This window comes from Sapajus apella, unplaced genomic scaffold (assembly GCF_009761245.1).
Source record: "Sapajus apella isolate SASKATOON/1434 unplaced genomic scaffold, GSC_monkey_1.0 scaffold82, whole genome shotgun sequence".
Lineage (NCBI taxonomy): Eukaryota > Metazoa > Chordata > Mammalia > Primates > Cebidae > Sapajus > Sapajus apella.
The window spans coordinates 2,079,480-2,093,167 of NW_022437022.1; positions in this window are offsets into that span (position 1 = coordinate 2,079,480).

The following is a 13,688-nucleotide window of genomic DNA, read 5'->3' on the forward strand; positions in this document are numbered from 1 at the left end:
GGGTTGGAGCTCCAGAGCAGAACCCCCAATCCACCCTTTTCTATCTTTTCCCCCTGGCATCTGCAAAATATATTAGTTCCACTTCCAAATCCCCTTCCCCACCCCAACAATTTCTCATTGGCTAGAACTGTTGTGCATGAAAAAGGATTCTGGGAAATGTAATTTTGTTGCTGAAAAAAGGTAGGTGGGTGTATGTTGAGCAGGCATCTAATAGTCTCTGTTAGCAACACCTGCTCTCATTCCCACAACAGGAAACATGCCATGAACAGGCTAGGCCCGCCCTGACATGTTTGAATTTTAACAGTGATCAAACTTATAATTACTTGGTAAATCACCATTCTGTATGTTGGATATTAGCCAGCTGGTGGTGTTGGCCATTTAGGGGCTGTGGGACCTCCCCAAGGCACTTGCCATCATACCACGTGGGCAGGTAATACCGATGGGACAATTGATAGTTACTCTAATTAGAAGTATTAGCCCTTGATGTGCTCAGCCTATCTGACCACAGTCAATATAACTTGGACAGAAAATAAAGATGTGATATTATGCGGTATAATAATGTTGTCATTCAAATGTAGAATCATTAGAATATTATAATGGCCCTTCGGACATTTCTACTTCTCTTTGACTATTGTCTGGTTTTTTGTAGCTATATCCTACTGTTGCAGCCTAGAAGTGAGCTGACAGGAAACCAAGGACAGGAAATGAAGCCATCCATGTGGGTCCTTCTGCTTCTTTGTCCTGCAGTCACTGGAAGGCACAAGGTGAACACTTCTCCTGACTCTTGCTCTTCTGCTTATGAGAACTCAGAGGACCCATGAACCAGCTGGGGAGAAGGTGCTTTGGAGAGGCTTTGACACAAGGGCACTGCTTTCTCTTTGCTTCTTTTCCAACTGGACTGCCCTCCTCTTACCATGCACACTGAATGCTTCTCTTCTGGGGAAACAGCTGTTTTTCTTAACCATTCAATAATTGCTTTGCTTGTGTCAAAGGCTATTTCAAACTAGGTAATATAGTTTTTCATTTTCAACAAATAACCTGTTCTCATTTTTGTAGGATTATAGTTACTTTCCATTTGGTTCTTGAGAGCTCATAGTGAGCTGTGGTTTTAAAATTTTGCATGCAACATTTCTGACGGATGTGGTCGATACCCTGAGCTTGGGGATTAGAAAAAGCCCTCAAGCACTTGGATAAAGGAGTGCCACCTGCACAATGGAAAGAAGTGCAAGACTGCCTGTGAACCTATGTTCGTGATGACCTCTGGAAGGTAAGGAGACTTGAATACATCTTCTCTCATTCTTCTATGATACTGTCTCATTTTCACATACCACTGTGGAACTCAAGTAGATGTCCCAATATGTGGAATTGATATTTTTAACCTAGCTAGCTTTGTATAAAAAAACTCCACCACCAGGGAATTGGATACTTGAAGTTACTGGTATAATTATCTGTATAATTTTATAAAATATAATTTGTAAAATGTATTATGCAATATTTTCCAATCAATGTTTTACATGCAATAATTGTAAATCTTCACCAGAAAGTCTCAGAATATTGTTTGCAGAGTACTGAGGCCAGGATTACACAAAGGACCTGGCACTATGGGAGTCGATTTTATTAGCTAGTACAGATCTGTTAGAGGCGGGAGAGGTCTGAGCTACCCCGAGTTACCAGCAGCAAATCTGTACGCATCTGCAGCAGCTTCAGTTCTTGCCTCCTCGGAAAAAAGAATTTGACTGAGGGGCATAAAGCAGAAAAGGAGACCACAGCCAGTTTCAGAACAGGAGTGGAAGTTTATTTAAAAGTCCTCAGAATAGGAAAGAAAGGAAAGTTCACTATGGAGAGATTCAAGAGGGCACGTGAAGGCTAAGGAGAGAAGATCAAGTGCCCTGTTTCACCATGATTTAGGACTTCTATAGGCTCCCTCTTTCCCATGATTCTTCCCTTAGGGTGGGTTGCCTGCACGCACACTGTCCTCTTTACCCCTGGGAAGTGAGAACACGGCATGTTTTAGGAAGTTGTACGCATGCATACCTGAGGCTTTCTTCCCTTTTCCAGTGGAGCAGTACCTGGAAGATCGTATTTTTGTGTCTTAATGTGCATGCCCGGGAAGTTTCTTCTTCCTGGAGACAGCCTGTAATGAACACTTTAACATTAACAGGTGTATACGGTCAGGAAATGGCCCCTTCCTGGCTCCACTGCCAATTTGTTACTTTTAGAGAGGCAATCCGGTAATTGACAAACCATTACCTGATTTTTCTAGTGGTTGGGGGAAGAGCCCTCTCTTGTCCTGCTCGTGCCTAACCACTTGGAACCGATTGACTTTCCTTCTTGAAAATAGAAACAGACTTTCTCACTTGCTTATAAGACAGGGCAGGAAAAAAAATAAACAATTAGAAAAAACCAGGGGTAAAACAACCAGTCTACCAAAATGAGGATTAGTGAGACACAGAAGAAACATCAGAAAAAAGAATACATTCTTGTCATCATTTATACTTTCAAATTCTCTTGAGGGAACAGCATAAATCCATTCTACTAAAGCATTCAGTCAACATAATGTCAGTTGACATTAAATGTCATTGTTTTTAGTGAAGAACTGAGCCTGACAAATAAATAGCAGAAATGGCAGGGATTTTTTTGTCTTCCATGTTTTGAGATGTGTATTATAAACACTTTTCTTTCTAGCTTTTCATTTTTTTCCCTAAAGATAAATCTTCATTTGATTCTTTAATTTCTCATGTAATTAAAAAAAAACATAGGCTTTTTACACTGTGTATTATTTGGCAGTTTTCTTACAAATTGCTCAACTTGGATAATGTTGTATTAATTAAATTTATCATCACAATATATTGGTATCATCGAAAAGGTTGAAAGAGCATTTACGACTTCATTTTTCTTAGCAAGTGCAGGGGGAAAAGAGGTTGAGTGTCACGAACCAAAGAGCACATTGATAAAGCCAAAACAAAATCTTAGGTCCCAGAGATCCCAATTTCTTGCCAAAAGAAGGCTTTACATTTTGTTTCCATCAGCATCATATCCAAGTTTTATTGAACTGTTACGTTTCATTGTCCCTGATGTAATCGCTGCACAGAAATAAAGGAGCCGAGGACTGCTTTGCTATCTTCTAATTATGAATTGGTGCACTTCAATCTTCAGTTGTCAATCAGCCTGTTTCTATTAGGACTCCCATAATCTCACCATTTGCCCCATTTCAAATTTTTTACTACTTTTCTTCAGTTTAATGAAGAACCTCACTGCCATCATCACCATTCTCCTCAACCCCATTCCCATCTCATCAGAATGTCTTTAGGGAGCTTCTCATGACACATTTTTAAACACATCTTTACCTCTTTAGTGGTAATCAGACACATAAACATACCTTTCCTTTCTTGGTTCTGTCTTATCATCATGGCGAACCAGACAGCAGATGTTCAAAACTGGAGAGGTGGGCATGTAGCCTGAGGCCTGCCAAGTGGAACGGAGGCCCAGTGCCTTCCTAGGAGAATTCCTGATGGCCCAGGGGTGGGGTCAGGCTCAGTGTTGAAGGGGCACAGACTTATCTGTCCATTGCTAAAAACATCAAGTGGTGGACAGCCAGGATGAGTGATGGGCTGCTAATACATTCCTCCCAGGAAGGCACTCCTGGGGTCTCACTATTTCACTCTGCCGTTTTGATTCTGTGATTCTATTTTCAATTCCTCAACATTAGTCATTGTTCAAGCCTTACACCTTTAAAAGGTTGTTTCCGAACCCGTACTACTATTTTTCAATTTTTGTCTACGATTCTTTTGAAAATCGTTGAAATAAATTTCCGTACAGTGGAAACCAGAGATCTTAGGTGTACAATTAGGTGAGTGTTGACAAATGTATATAATCCTGTAACCACACTCCTACCAAGGTACGAAGATATGGAATATTTTCATTATTCTAGAAGGTTTATTTGTGGCTCTTTCTCTTGAATTCCTCCAAAGAGGCAACCCATGTTCTGAATTTTGCCTCTATACACTAATTTTTGCTATCCAAGAACTTCGTATAAATAGGCGTACACAATGTTTGGCTTCCTTTGCTATATTCAATACACTGACATGTATGTATATGGTTGAGTAGTTTGTTCCACTCTATAGCATTATTGTTTGTCTCATTCTGCTATGAATAGACTGCTGGATCATGTCCAGAATTTGGCAATAATGAATAATTCGGCTGTGGATATTCTTTTTATATTATTTTAGGTGACATGTATTTTTCCTTTTCTGGTTTTCCTCCACTGGTTAAAATCCCTGGAATAGAAATGATGAGGACAGATATCCTTTGCTCATTCCTGATCTTAGAAAAAACCATTACATTTTATCCTATTAAGTGTGATGCTAACTGTAGTTTTGAAAACTATGTTTATTGATTTGAAGAAATTTCCTTTTATTCTTTGTTTGCTGAGAACTTTCCTTATAAGTGAGGGCTGAATATTATTAAATGTTTTTCTTCATTTTAATTAATATAAATTGTATAGCTAATCTCATTTTGTTAATATGGTGAATTACACTGACACTTAATCAACCTTGCATTTCTGGGATAAAATGCATTTGGTCATGATGTATTGTCCTTTTCATATATTTCTGGATTTTATTTGTTCATATTTAGTTTTTGTTTACTTGTTTGTTTTTGGCCAATGTTCAAGACAGATATTAGTCTAGAGTTTTCATTTCTTTTAATGTCTTTGTCTGGTTGTTGTTAGTTAATGCTGACATTATAAAATGAACGTTGGTGTGTGTTTCTTTCTCTAATTTTTGGAATGTTATTAGTATTTATTTTTTAATGTTTGGATTAATTTCTCAGTGAAACCATCCAGGCCTGGAATTTGCATTGTGGACAGGTTCTTGATAATGAGTTCAATTTGTAAAATTGATAAAGGGCTGTTCAGAATTTTTTTCGTCTTTAGTCAGTTTTGGTAAGTTGCATTTTTCAGGAGATTTGACTGTTTCACTATGTTGTTAAATTTACCTTTTATGATTATGAGGTCTGTAATATCTTATTTCTCAGTATGATATTAGTAGTTTTACCTTCAAAATACCAAACTCTGCATGTTGCTATTTTTCCAGTTGTTTGCCTAATCTTTATTTCATTGTTTCTGATTTCATTTTTATAGTTTTTTTTTCTTTTTTCCTACTATTGATTTTGGCTTTAATATGTGCACCTTTGTCTAGCTTCTTAGAGTGGAAACTTAGCTTTTTGATTCTAAACTTTTCTTCATTTTTTTGATATAAATATTTAAAGCTATTAATTTTCCTGTAAACATTGCTTTAGAAGTATTTCAGGATATGACCTGTTGTACTTTGCATTATTTAGTTCAAAAGATTTTCTAATTTTCATTATAATTTCTTCATTGTTCCATGGATGATTTAGAAGCATGTTGCTTAAATTACAAATGTTTGAGAATTTTCTAGATTTTTTTTCTAATGTATTTCTAATGAAATTCATGGTGATTGAAGAATATACTTTGTATGATTAAAAAAAGAAAGGTTCAGAATTCAGTCCAAGATCACTCAATGTTTTGTTGTCTCATGTAATGTTAATCTTCTCTAATCTTGAATAATTCATTAGTCTTGGACGTTTTTAATGAATGTCGGCTAGATGTTGTGTTCACCAGCTTTTAATTTGGGATAGTCAGATTTTTCTAATGAGTATATTCAAGGTATATATTTGTAACTGAAATAATACAGAATTGGTGCTGTTTTTAGTAGATTCTATGAGGAGGTATATGGTACTGAATTGTTCCATTTCCACCAATGTTAATTTTGATTATTTTTTAAAAGTTCTATTTTCAAAATCTCTCTGCATAAGATGTTGCTTTACCTTTGTGATTAATAAGCATCTTGAAGGGAGTTGCCCTAAGACTAGATTAATACACTTTTTACTCAAATGTTACTTCCATTACTTTTAGTAGTCATTGATGATTCTTGTCTAAATACATAATCTTAAGATGATTGTCAAATAGTGCTTTTATAATTCAATCATTCCTTCTGAATTTATTCTTTAGGTTTTTACTATAAGGAAGAGGTTTTGCTTTTCTACTATTATTTATTTCAATATGGAATTATACAATCTTAATTTAGAAAAAGGCTTTTAGCCAGTAGAAGCCCCTTAAACCTGATTTCTGTGTTTTCTGAACCGTCACCATCATTATTCCAATGTTTTAATTTTTGATTAACAAAATGCTCTACTCTCATTTTTTATTTCCCTTTTCCAGCCCTGAAATTAGTATTTCCTCCAGTTAGTCTTGATTTCTTTTAGTGAGGATGGTGTTTGGAAACTAATGTTTAGGCACTAGATACGCTCATTACTACTAGATGTTATTGCTTTTATTTCCTCTCAGCAGATAGGAATCAGAGCCAGGAAACACACAGACACACTCACACACACACATTCACACACACACACACACACAAACATCATGATGTCAATTATAAATGTATATAGCAATATGTACATTTGTATCTATGTCCATTGATATGGTTTGTCTGTGTCCCTACCAATCCCAACTTGAATTGTCTTTCCCAGAATTCCCACATGTTGTGGGAAATACCCTGGAGGGCGGTAATTTAATCAGGTTGGCCAGTCTTTCCCATGCTATCATGAGATCTGATGGTTTCATCAGGAGTTTCTGCTTTTGCTTCCCCCTCATTTTTCTCTTGTCTCTATCATGTAAGAAGTGCCTTTCACCTCCAGACATGATTCTGAGGCCTCCCAAGCCATGTGGAATTATCAATCCAATTAAACCTCTTTTTGTTCCCAGTTTCAGGTATGTCTTTGTCAGCAATATAAAAATGAACTAATAACCCATCTATTAACCCATAGGTTTATACTGATACCTCCAATTCCAATTTGATACAAAAGTTTTATTCTCATCTCCTTCCTCTCTGTATCACTCTGTTCTCATACGGCTATAAAGAAATGCCCAAGACTGGAAAATTTATCAAGAAAAAAGGTTTAATTGACTCACAGTTTCAAACGACTTGAGAAGCCTCAGGAAACTTACAATCATAGTAGAAGGAGAAAGGGAAGGGAGGATCTTCTTCACAAGGCCACAGGAGAGAGAACTGCAAGCAGGGGAAGTGCCAGATACTTATAAAACCACCAGGTCTTGTAAGAACTCACTATCAGGAGAATAGCATGGGGGAACCACTCCTATAATCTACTCACCTTCCTCCCTTGATACTTAAGGATTACAATTTGAGATGAGATTTGGGTGGAGCAACAGAGCCAAACCATATCATTCCACTCTGGCCTTCCCAAATTTTACGTCTTCAAATTTCAAAACACAATAATTTCTTCCCAACAGTCCCCCAAAGTCTTAACTTATTCAAACATTAACCCAAAAGTCCAAGTCCAAAATCTCATCGGAGCCAAAGCAAATCCCTTCCTGCTAGAAGCCTATAAAATCAAAAGCAAGTTAGTTACTTCCAAGATACAATGTGGGTAAGGGCACTGGATAAATGCTCGTATTTCAAATGGGAGAAATTGGTTAAAACAAAGGGGCTACAGGGCTCCTGCAAGTCCAAAATCCAGCAGAGCAATAATCAAATCTTAAAGCTTTGAAAGAATCTCCTTTGACACCATGTCTCACATCCAGGACACGCTGATGCAAGAGATGGGCTCCCACAGCCTTGGGCACTTTGTATACATGATGTTGAAAACAACAGCTTCTTAGACACAATATATTTACTTATTTGCTAAATTCTATAATCCAGAGAAAAGAGTATGAGCATTACTAACTCATACCACTGCAAAGGAGCACAAATCCCTAAATCAGTATAGAGTTCAATATTTGTTTACATTTTTTTTCTCTGTTAAGCCTGAAGATATATAATAAAAATAAAGTGTCTACAATTTACTCAGATCAGCTCATTTCCCCCTTTTCAGTGTCATGATACTCCTCCTTTAAAATATAATTAAGTTTATTTCTGTTTGTGTTTTAGGATTATTACTGGCTTCATTATATATTTTTATATATATGATACATGGACATCATTCCAACATCAAACTATGCAAAATCATATACTATCCTAGATGTTATCTTTCATACTTTTGTGACCCTACTTCCTATTTCTTTCTTGTTTATATATCCTGTGTTTTAGGTATGTGTAAGTAGACATGTATTTTCTTATTCTTCCTCATATAAAAGGTCACAAACCATACATATTTACGCTTTACTTTCACTTAGAAATATACCTTGGAAATGACTTCATGCAAGTTTGCAGGGATTCTCCGCATCCATTTTAAGAGCTGCATCATATACCCTCGTATAGATATACCCTTTTTCAACTCCTGTGTATGGGGATTTAGTTGTTACTAACAATTGGCAATTATAAACAGTGTTGCAACAAATAACCTTGTGTATGTACATATTTGCATTTGTGTGTATTTTCAAGGTAAACTACTAGAATTAGGATAGCTAACTCAGAAGATAAATGCTAAGTAGGCTTGCTAAATATTTCATGAACCAATTTTGATTTCAATCAGCAGTGCATGAAAGTGCCCAATTTCCCAAGGCCTCAACACAAAATTTATTGTCATATTTTTAATTTTGGACAACCTGATAGGTGAAAGTAGTTAATGGTATAGTTATTCTTATAAATTTTATAGTGGTTATGGCTGATATTTAATAGATCACCTACATTTTAATTGCATAGTTTCTATGACTTTGACTCATGTATACATCAGTGTAATCCAAGTTAAAGATCTTTTCTATCACAAAATGTCCACTTTTGCCTCTTTGCAATCTTCCTTTCTACCCCTGACAATACCAACCTCTGCTATGCATTATGCCATTATAGACTTGTATTGCCTACTCTACAATTTCATGTAAATAGAATAAGAGCATAGTTTGGGTTTCTCTTAGCATAGTGCACCATGTTTTGACATTTATTTATGATGCTGAGTATTGATTTTTATTACTGTAACATATTACATATATGGACATACTACAAATTGTTTATCCATTCACCTGATAATGGACATTTGTGTTATTTCTGGTTTTGGGATATATGAATAAATCTGCTATGAACACTAATTTAAAAGTCTTTGTGTGAACATATGCCTTATTTTTCTTGGTTAAATATATAGAAGTACAGTGTTTGGTTAATAGGGTTTATAAATGTTTAACTTCTTAAGAAACTGTCAAACTACTTTCAAAAATATGTCTACCATTTTATATTCCTGCAAGCAATGTGTAAGAGTTTCAGTTGTTCTACACCACCACCAACACTATGTGTTGTAACTCTTGTTAGTTTTAACCACTCAAGAGTGTATGTTGCATTATCTCATTGAGGGTTGAATTTGTAATTTCTCTATGAGTAAAGATCTCAAGCATTTTTACATGTATATTGATCATTTTATATGGTTTCATATTAAATTGTTTCAAATATTTTGACTATCTTTATTATGTTGGTATTTTATTAATGTGTTATCAGAATTCTCTATATATTCTCGATATCATTATTTTGTCAGATAAAAGTATTACAAACATTGTCTATCTTTCTATGGCTTGAATTTTTATTTTCTGAGCACTGTCTGTGAAGATCAGAAGCTTTACATTTGAGTTAAGTCTAATGTACTTTTGTTGCCGTATTGATTTTGTTGTTGGTGTCATACCGTGGAAGTCTTCATGTATTCAGATATTTTATTTCTGATGTTTTCTTCTATATGTTTTATAGTTTTAGTCTTTGCACTTAGGTCTATGGTTTGGTTTGTGTTTACTTTTGTCAAAAATCAATTGTCCACAGATGTGTAGGTCTATTTCTGGATTTTTTATTGTTTTCCAATGGTTTATGTAGACATAGTGCAAAATTGTCCCAATTCCCAAGAAAGGTGAAGTAACATATATAATTATTTATGTATGTCCTCACATCATGGTAATGACTTCTCATGAAATTGGTCCACCTGAAAGAACAGAAATCAACCTGTTCACCCAGTAGTCAGTCAATGCCTCTCATCTGGACTGTCAGGTTTATGTATTACCCAAAATACCCTGGACACTTCACTCCCAATTTCCATAGTAATTTGTATCTTACTTTGTTAAATTTAGTTTTTCAGTATCTTTTGAAAAGGGCCAGAAAGTATTGTAATTAAAAAGGGTAGTGTGTCTTTAGTTAACACTCAAGAGAGGAGAGCAAATTCTGACTCTGCTGCTCACTGACTTTGTGAACTAAATGAGTTATCTATCCTGAGCCTCAGTTTCCTTATTTGGAAAGTAAGGACAATAACACTATTTAGTACCTACTAGCATATGAAATATTATAAATAAAACACTGGGCACACATCAGTGGTATATAATGATAACTAACATAATATTTAAGAAATATGTATAACCAATATTTTTATTCTTTTACAATTCAAACATTGTGTCTTTTGAAAAATTTCCTAGTACTTTAAAATAGCACCTCTGTGACATGCTCAAGGAGAAATACTCACATACATCATTTTGGTGTATTCACTTAACTACCTTTAAAATAATCCCTTTTTATGCTTTCAGACATATCAAATTAGCTTGGTGTCTGTAACATCTTAATTAGTTCTGCATTGAAAATCCAAATTCAGACTTCAAAGTGGAAATGTAACTCATGGAGAGAAATTGATATTTATACTCTCAGAGTTAAGCAAAACCAGATTTTATATCTCCAGGCACATCAATTTAGTGCTAAGACCAAGAGATCTTTGCTAATCAGTGTTGCCCTTTTAATTGATAATGGCATCTAAAGCTAATGATTCTCAGCTTTTCAAACAAACCTTTGCCTTTTTTTCTGATGTACAGTAAATGGCTAGCTGAATTCCACGCATTTGAATTTGAAAGACAATCTGATTATGTGCACATGATTTATTTAAAAAGAAATCATTACTATCAAAACATTTTCATAAATCAGAAAAAAAGGGTTTTTTTTTTGTGGGAAAGAACAAACATTTATATTGACTGGACCATTTCTTAACTTACATCAGCCATAAACGAATTTTTATTTGTTTTTACTCTACTGGCTGGATTAGCCTGCGGTTTCAACTAATGGTCTACTAACTTTATGGAGATTAGCAAACCCTGTGCTTAATTAACACTGTCTTTGACCTTGCCAATAGTAACTTTGTATCACAGGAACATGCCAAATAATTTCAGGGTCTTTAATTCCTGGAGAAATGACCTAAGAACACACTACAATAGATGAATTTAGAAAAATTTAGAATGTCCAAAAGTAGATTCTTCAAAAGGCCTGACTTCTAGGAAAGTGTAGTATTGATTGTACAACAGATACGAATATTTCTTCGGCTCTAGGTCACATTATTCACTGACATATTGGCATTCTGGTTTCTAGATCAATCTCTCAGGAATTGGCCATAATGAATCATTTTGACCACCTGGGAATAGGCAGATAAAAACCAGCCTAGCCTTCCTATCCTTCAACAAACAGTGGGGGTCCTGGGCTGTAAAATCTGTGCTAAAATTATAATCAATTCACTCTCCTGTAAGGTTGGCTTTGACTTAGGTCCTGGCAGGGCTGCCCTCTCCAAGGATTTGTGAGGTTTTCAGCAGAAAGGCCTGTGAGGTTTCCTAGCGGCCTTCCCTGGATGCAGAGGAGAGGGGCTGGGAACTCTTATCTTGACTACTGCCAGTGCTTTCCTGAGACAACTCTGAACTATGGGAAGAGGCATTTGAATATTAATGGTGTACATTTTGTCATTCTGTAGCAGAGATAACTGTTTGCACTCTTCTTCCCATTCAGAGTATTCTAACCCATTCCTCTAGAAGACAACCCAATGTCCTACCCAGTCAGTACATGAAGCTCAAACTCTAAGACCTCTGGTTGATGGTCAGTACTGCCCACAGGACTCAACAGTGGCTTCTCAGCATCTAAAAATCAATATCCTGGTAGACAAGTTGTCTGTGCCTTCCATCCAACAGCAGTGATGTGGGATGGGGGACAGGTTAATTGCAACATAGTCTCGAAGACAGAAAAGACCAAAGAGGGAACAACACATACTGGGGACTATTGGAAGACGGAGGCTTGGAGGAGGGAGAGAATCAGGAGAAATAACTAATGGGTACTAGGCTTAATACCTGGGTGACCAAATAATCTGTACAACAACCCCCCCACACACACAGACACGCAAGTTTACCTATATAACAAACCTGTACATGTACCCCAGAACTTAAAAGTTTTTTAAAAAACTTAAAAACAGTTATAAAACAGTATAATTTAAAAAAATAAAAAATAAAAACATAAAGACTAAAAAGAGGAAAACGAGTAGCACTCATTGGTCCAGAGCATTTAAGAACTAATGCTATATATCCTTGTCAAAACTCACTAAATTCTGTAATAAAAGGGTGAATTTTACCCTATGTAAACTATATCTTAATTTTTAATTTTTCTATCTTAATTTTTAGAATTTTATACCTTAATTTTTAAAATAGGGGAGAGAAGAACTAAAACTAGGATAGAGAACTGTTTATTGGCATGGAAATCTATAGGTATGTCTTACTTGCAGTAAGTCAATTAACAATTTTATTGTTTTTACATATAGCAGTTGGGTCATCTCCTCTACTATGGCGACTTTGGATTTTGCTCTGAGATGAGAAATCACTGGGCTATTTGGAGTAATGGAGGAGTGTGGTCACACCTGTTTTAACCCACTGGGTGCTGGATTGAGACCAAAGGGCAGCGGTAAGAGAGCAGCTGACAGGGTCCTGCACTAGCCCTGGGGAGTCACCCCAACCCACCTGGACCCAGCATGTTTGATGCTGATAAGGAGTTAGGATGTTTGGTCACTTACTCTTCTTCCAATTCTAAATTTCAGCAAATAACAGCATCTCTGGCTGTGTCTGCTTTATTGATACCATTTGGTCTTTCTATTTGCAGACTAATGTATGAAGATGCTTAGGGATGAAAAGACTAAAAGAATGGCTTGAACAAATGTGCACCGATTCAATGAAATGCACTCATTCTGAAAGAGATCCTAGATATCTTTTGCTTAGTTTATGGAGTATCCTCATTTCCTAATTTGCACGAGAAATTTGAACACGAGGGTTGTTTTGATTTTTGCACAGTCAGATATCAGATTGCTAAGAAGTGAGTGATAGACTTTCCTAACAGCTATATATAAAAATATCAAAAAAAATTGACTTATTGGAAATAAGACAGACATATAGATCCCCACATCAATGATCATTTTTCTATGCCTATTTTATGTTTCTTTTCCCCCATTAAAAAAATAAGGTCTAAAATTTTAAAAATTAAGGTATAATTTACATAGCATGAAATTCACCTTTTCAGTACAGAATTCAGTGAGTTTTTGCAAAAATGTACAGGCATACTACCACTACAATAAAGCTTTTGAATAGTTCCATTATTTAAAAATATTTCCCTATATCCCCTAGGATCAACCCTTCACTCAGCCCGCAGCCCCTCCCAACCACTGACTGATCTGTTTTCTGCCTCTATAGTTTACTTTTTCAAAAATAATTCAGCATTTAGCTGACATGTGGATATTTTCTTTTCAGTTTGTAAGCTTTTGCTTCATTCATTTTAAACCTCTGTTTTAAGATTCACCTATTTGTGCATATGGTTTGTTTTATTTTGTTTTGCTTTGTAAATGGGCCTTATATTTTAGAAGAGTAGGTTTGCGGCAAAATTGAATGGCAGATACAAACTCTC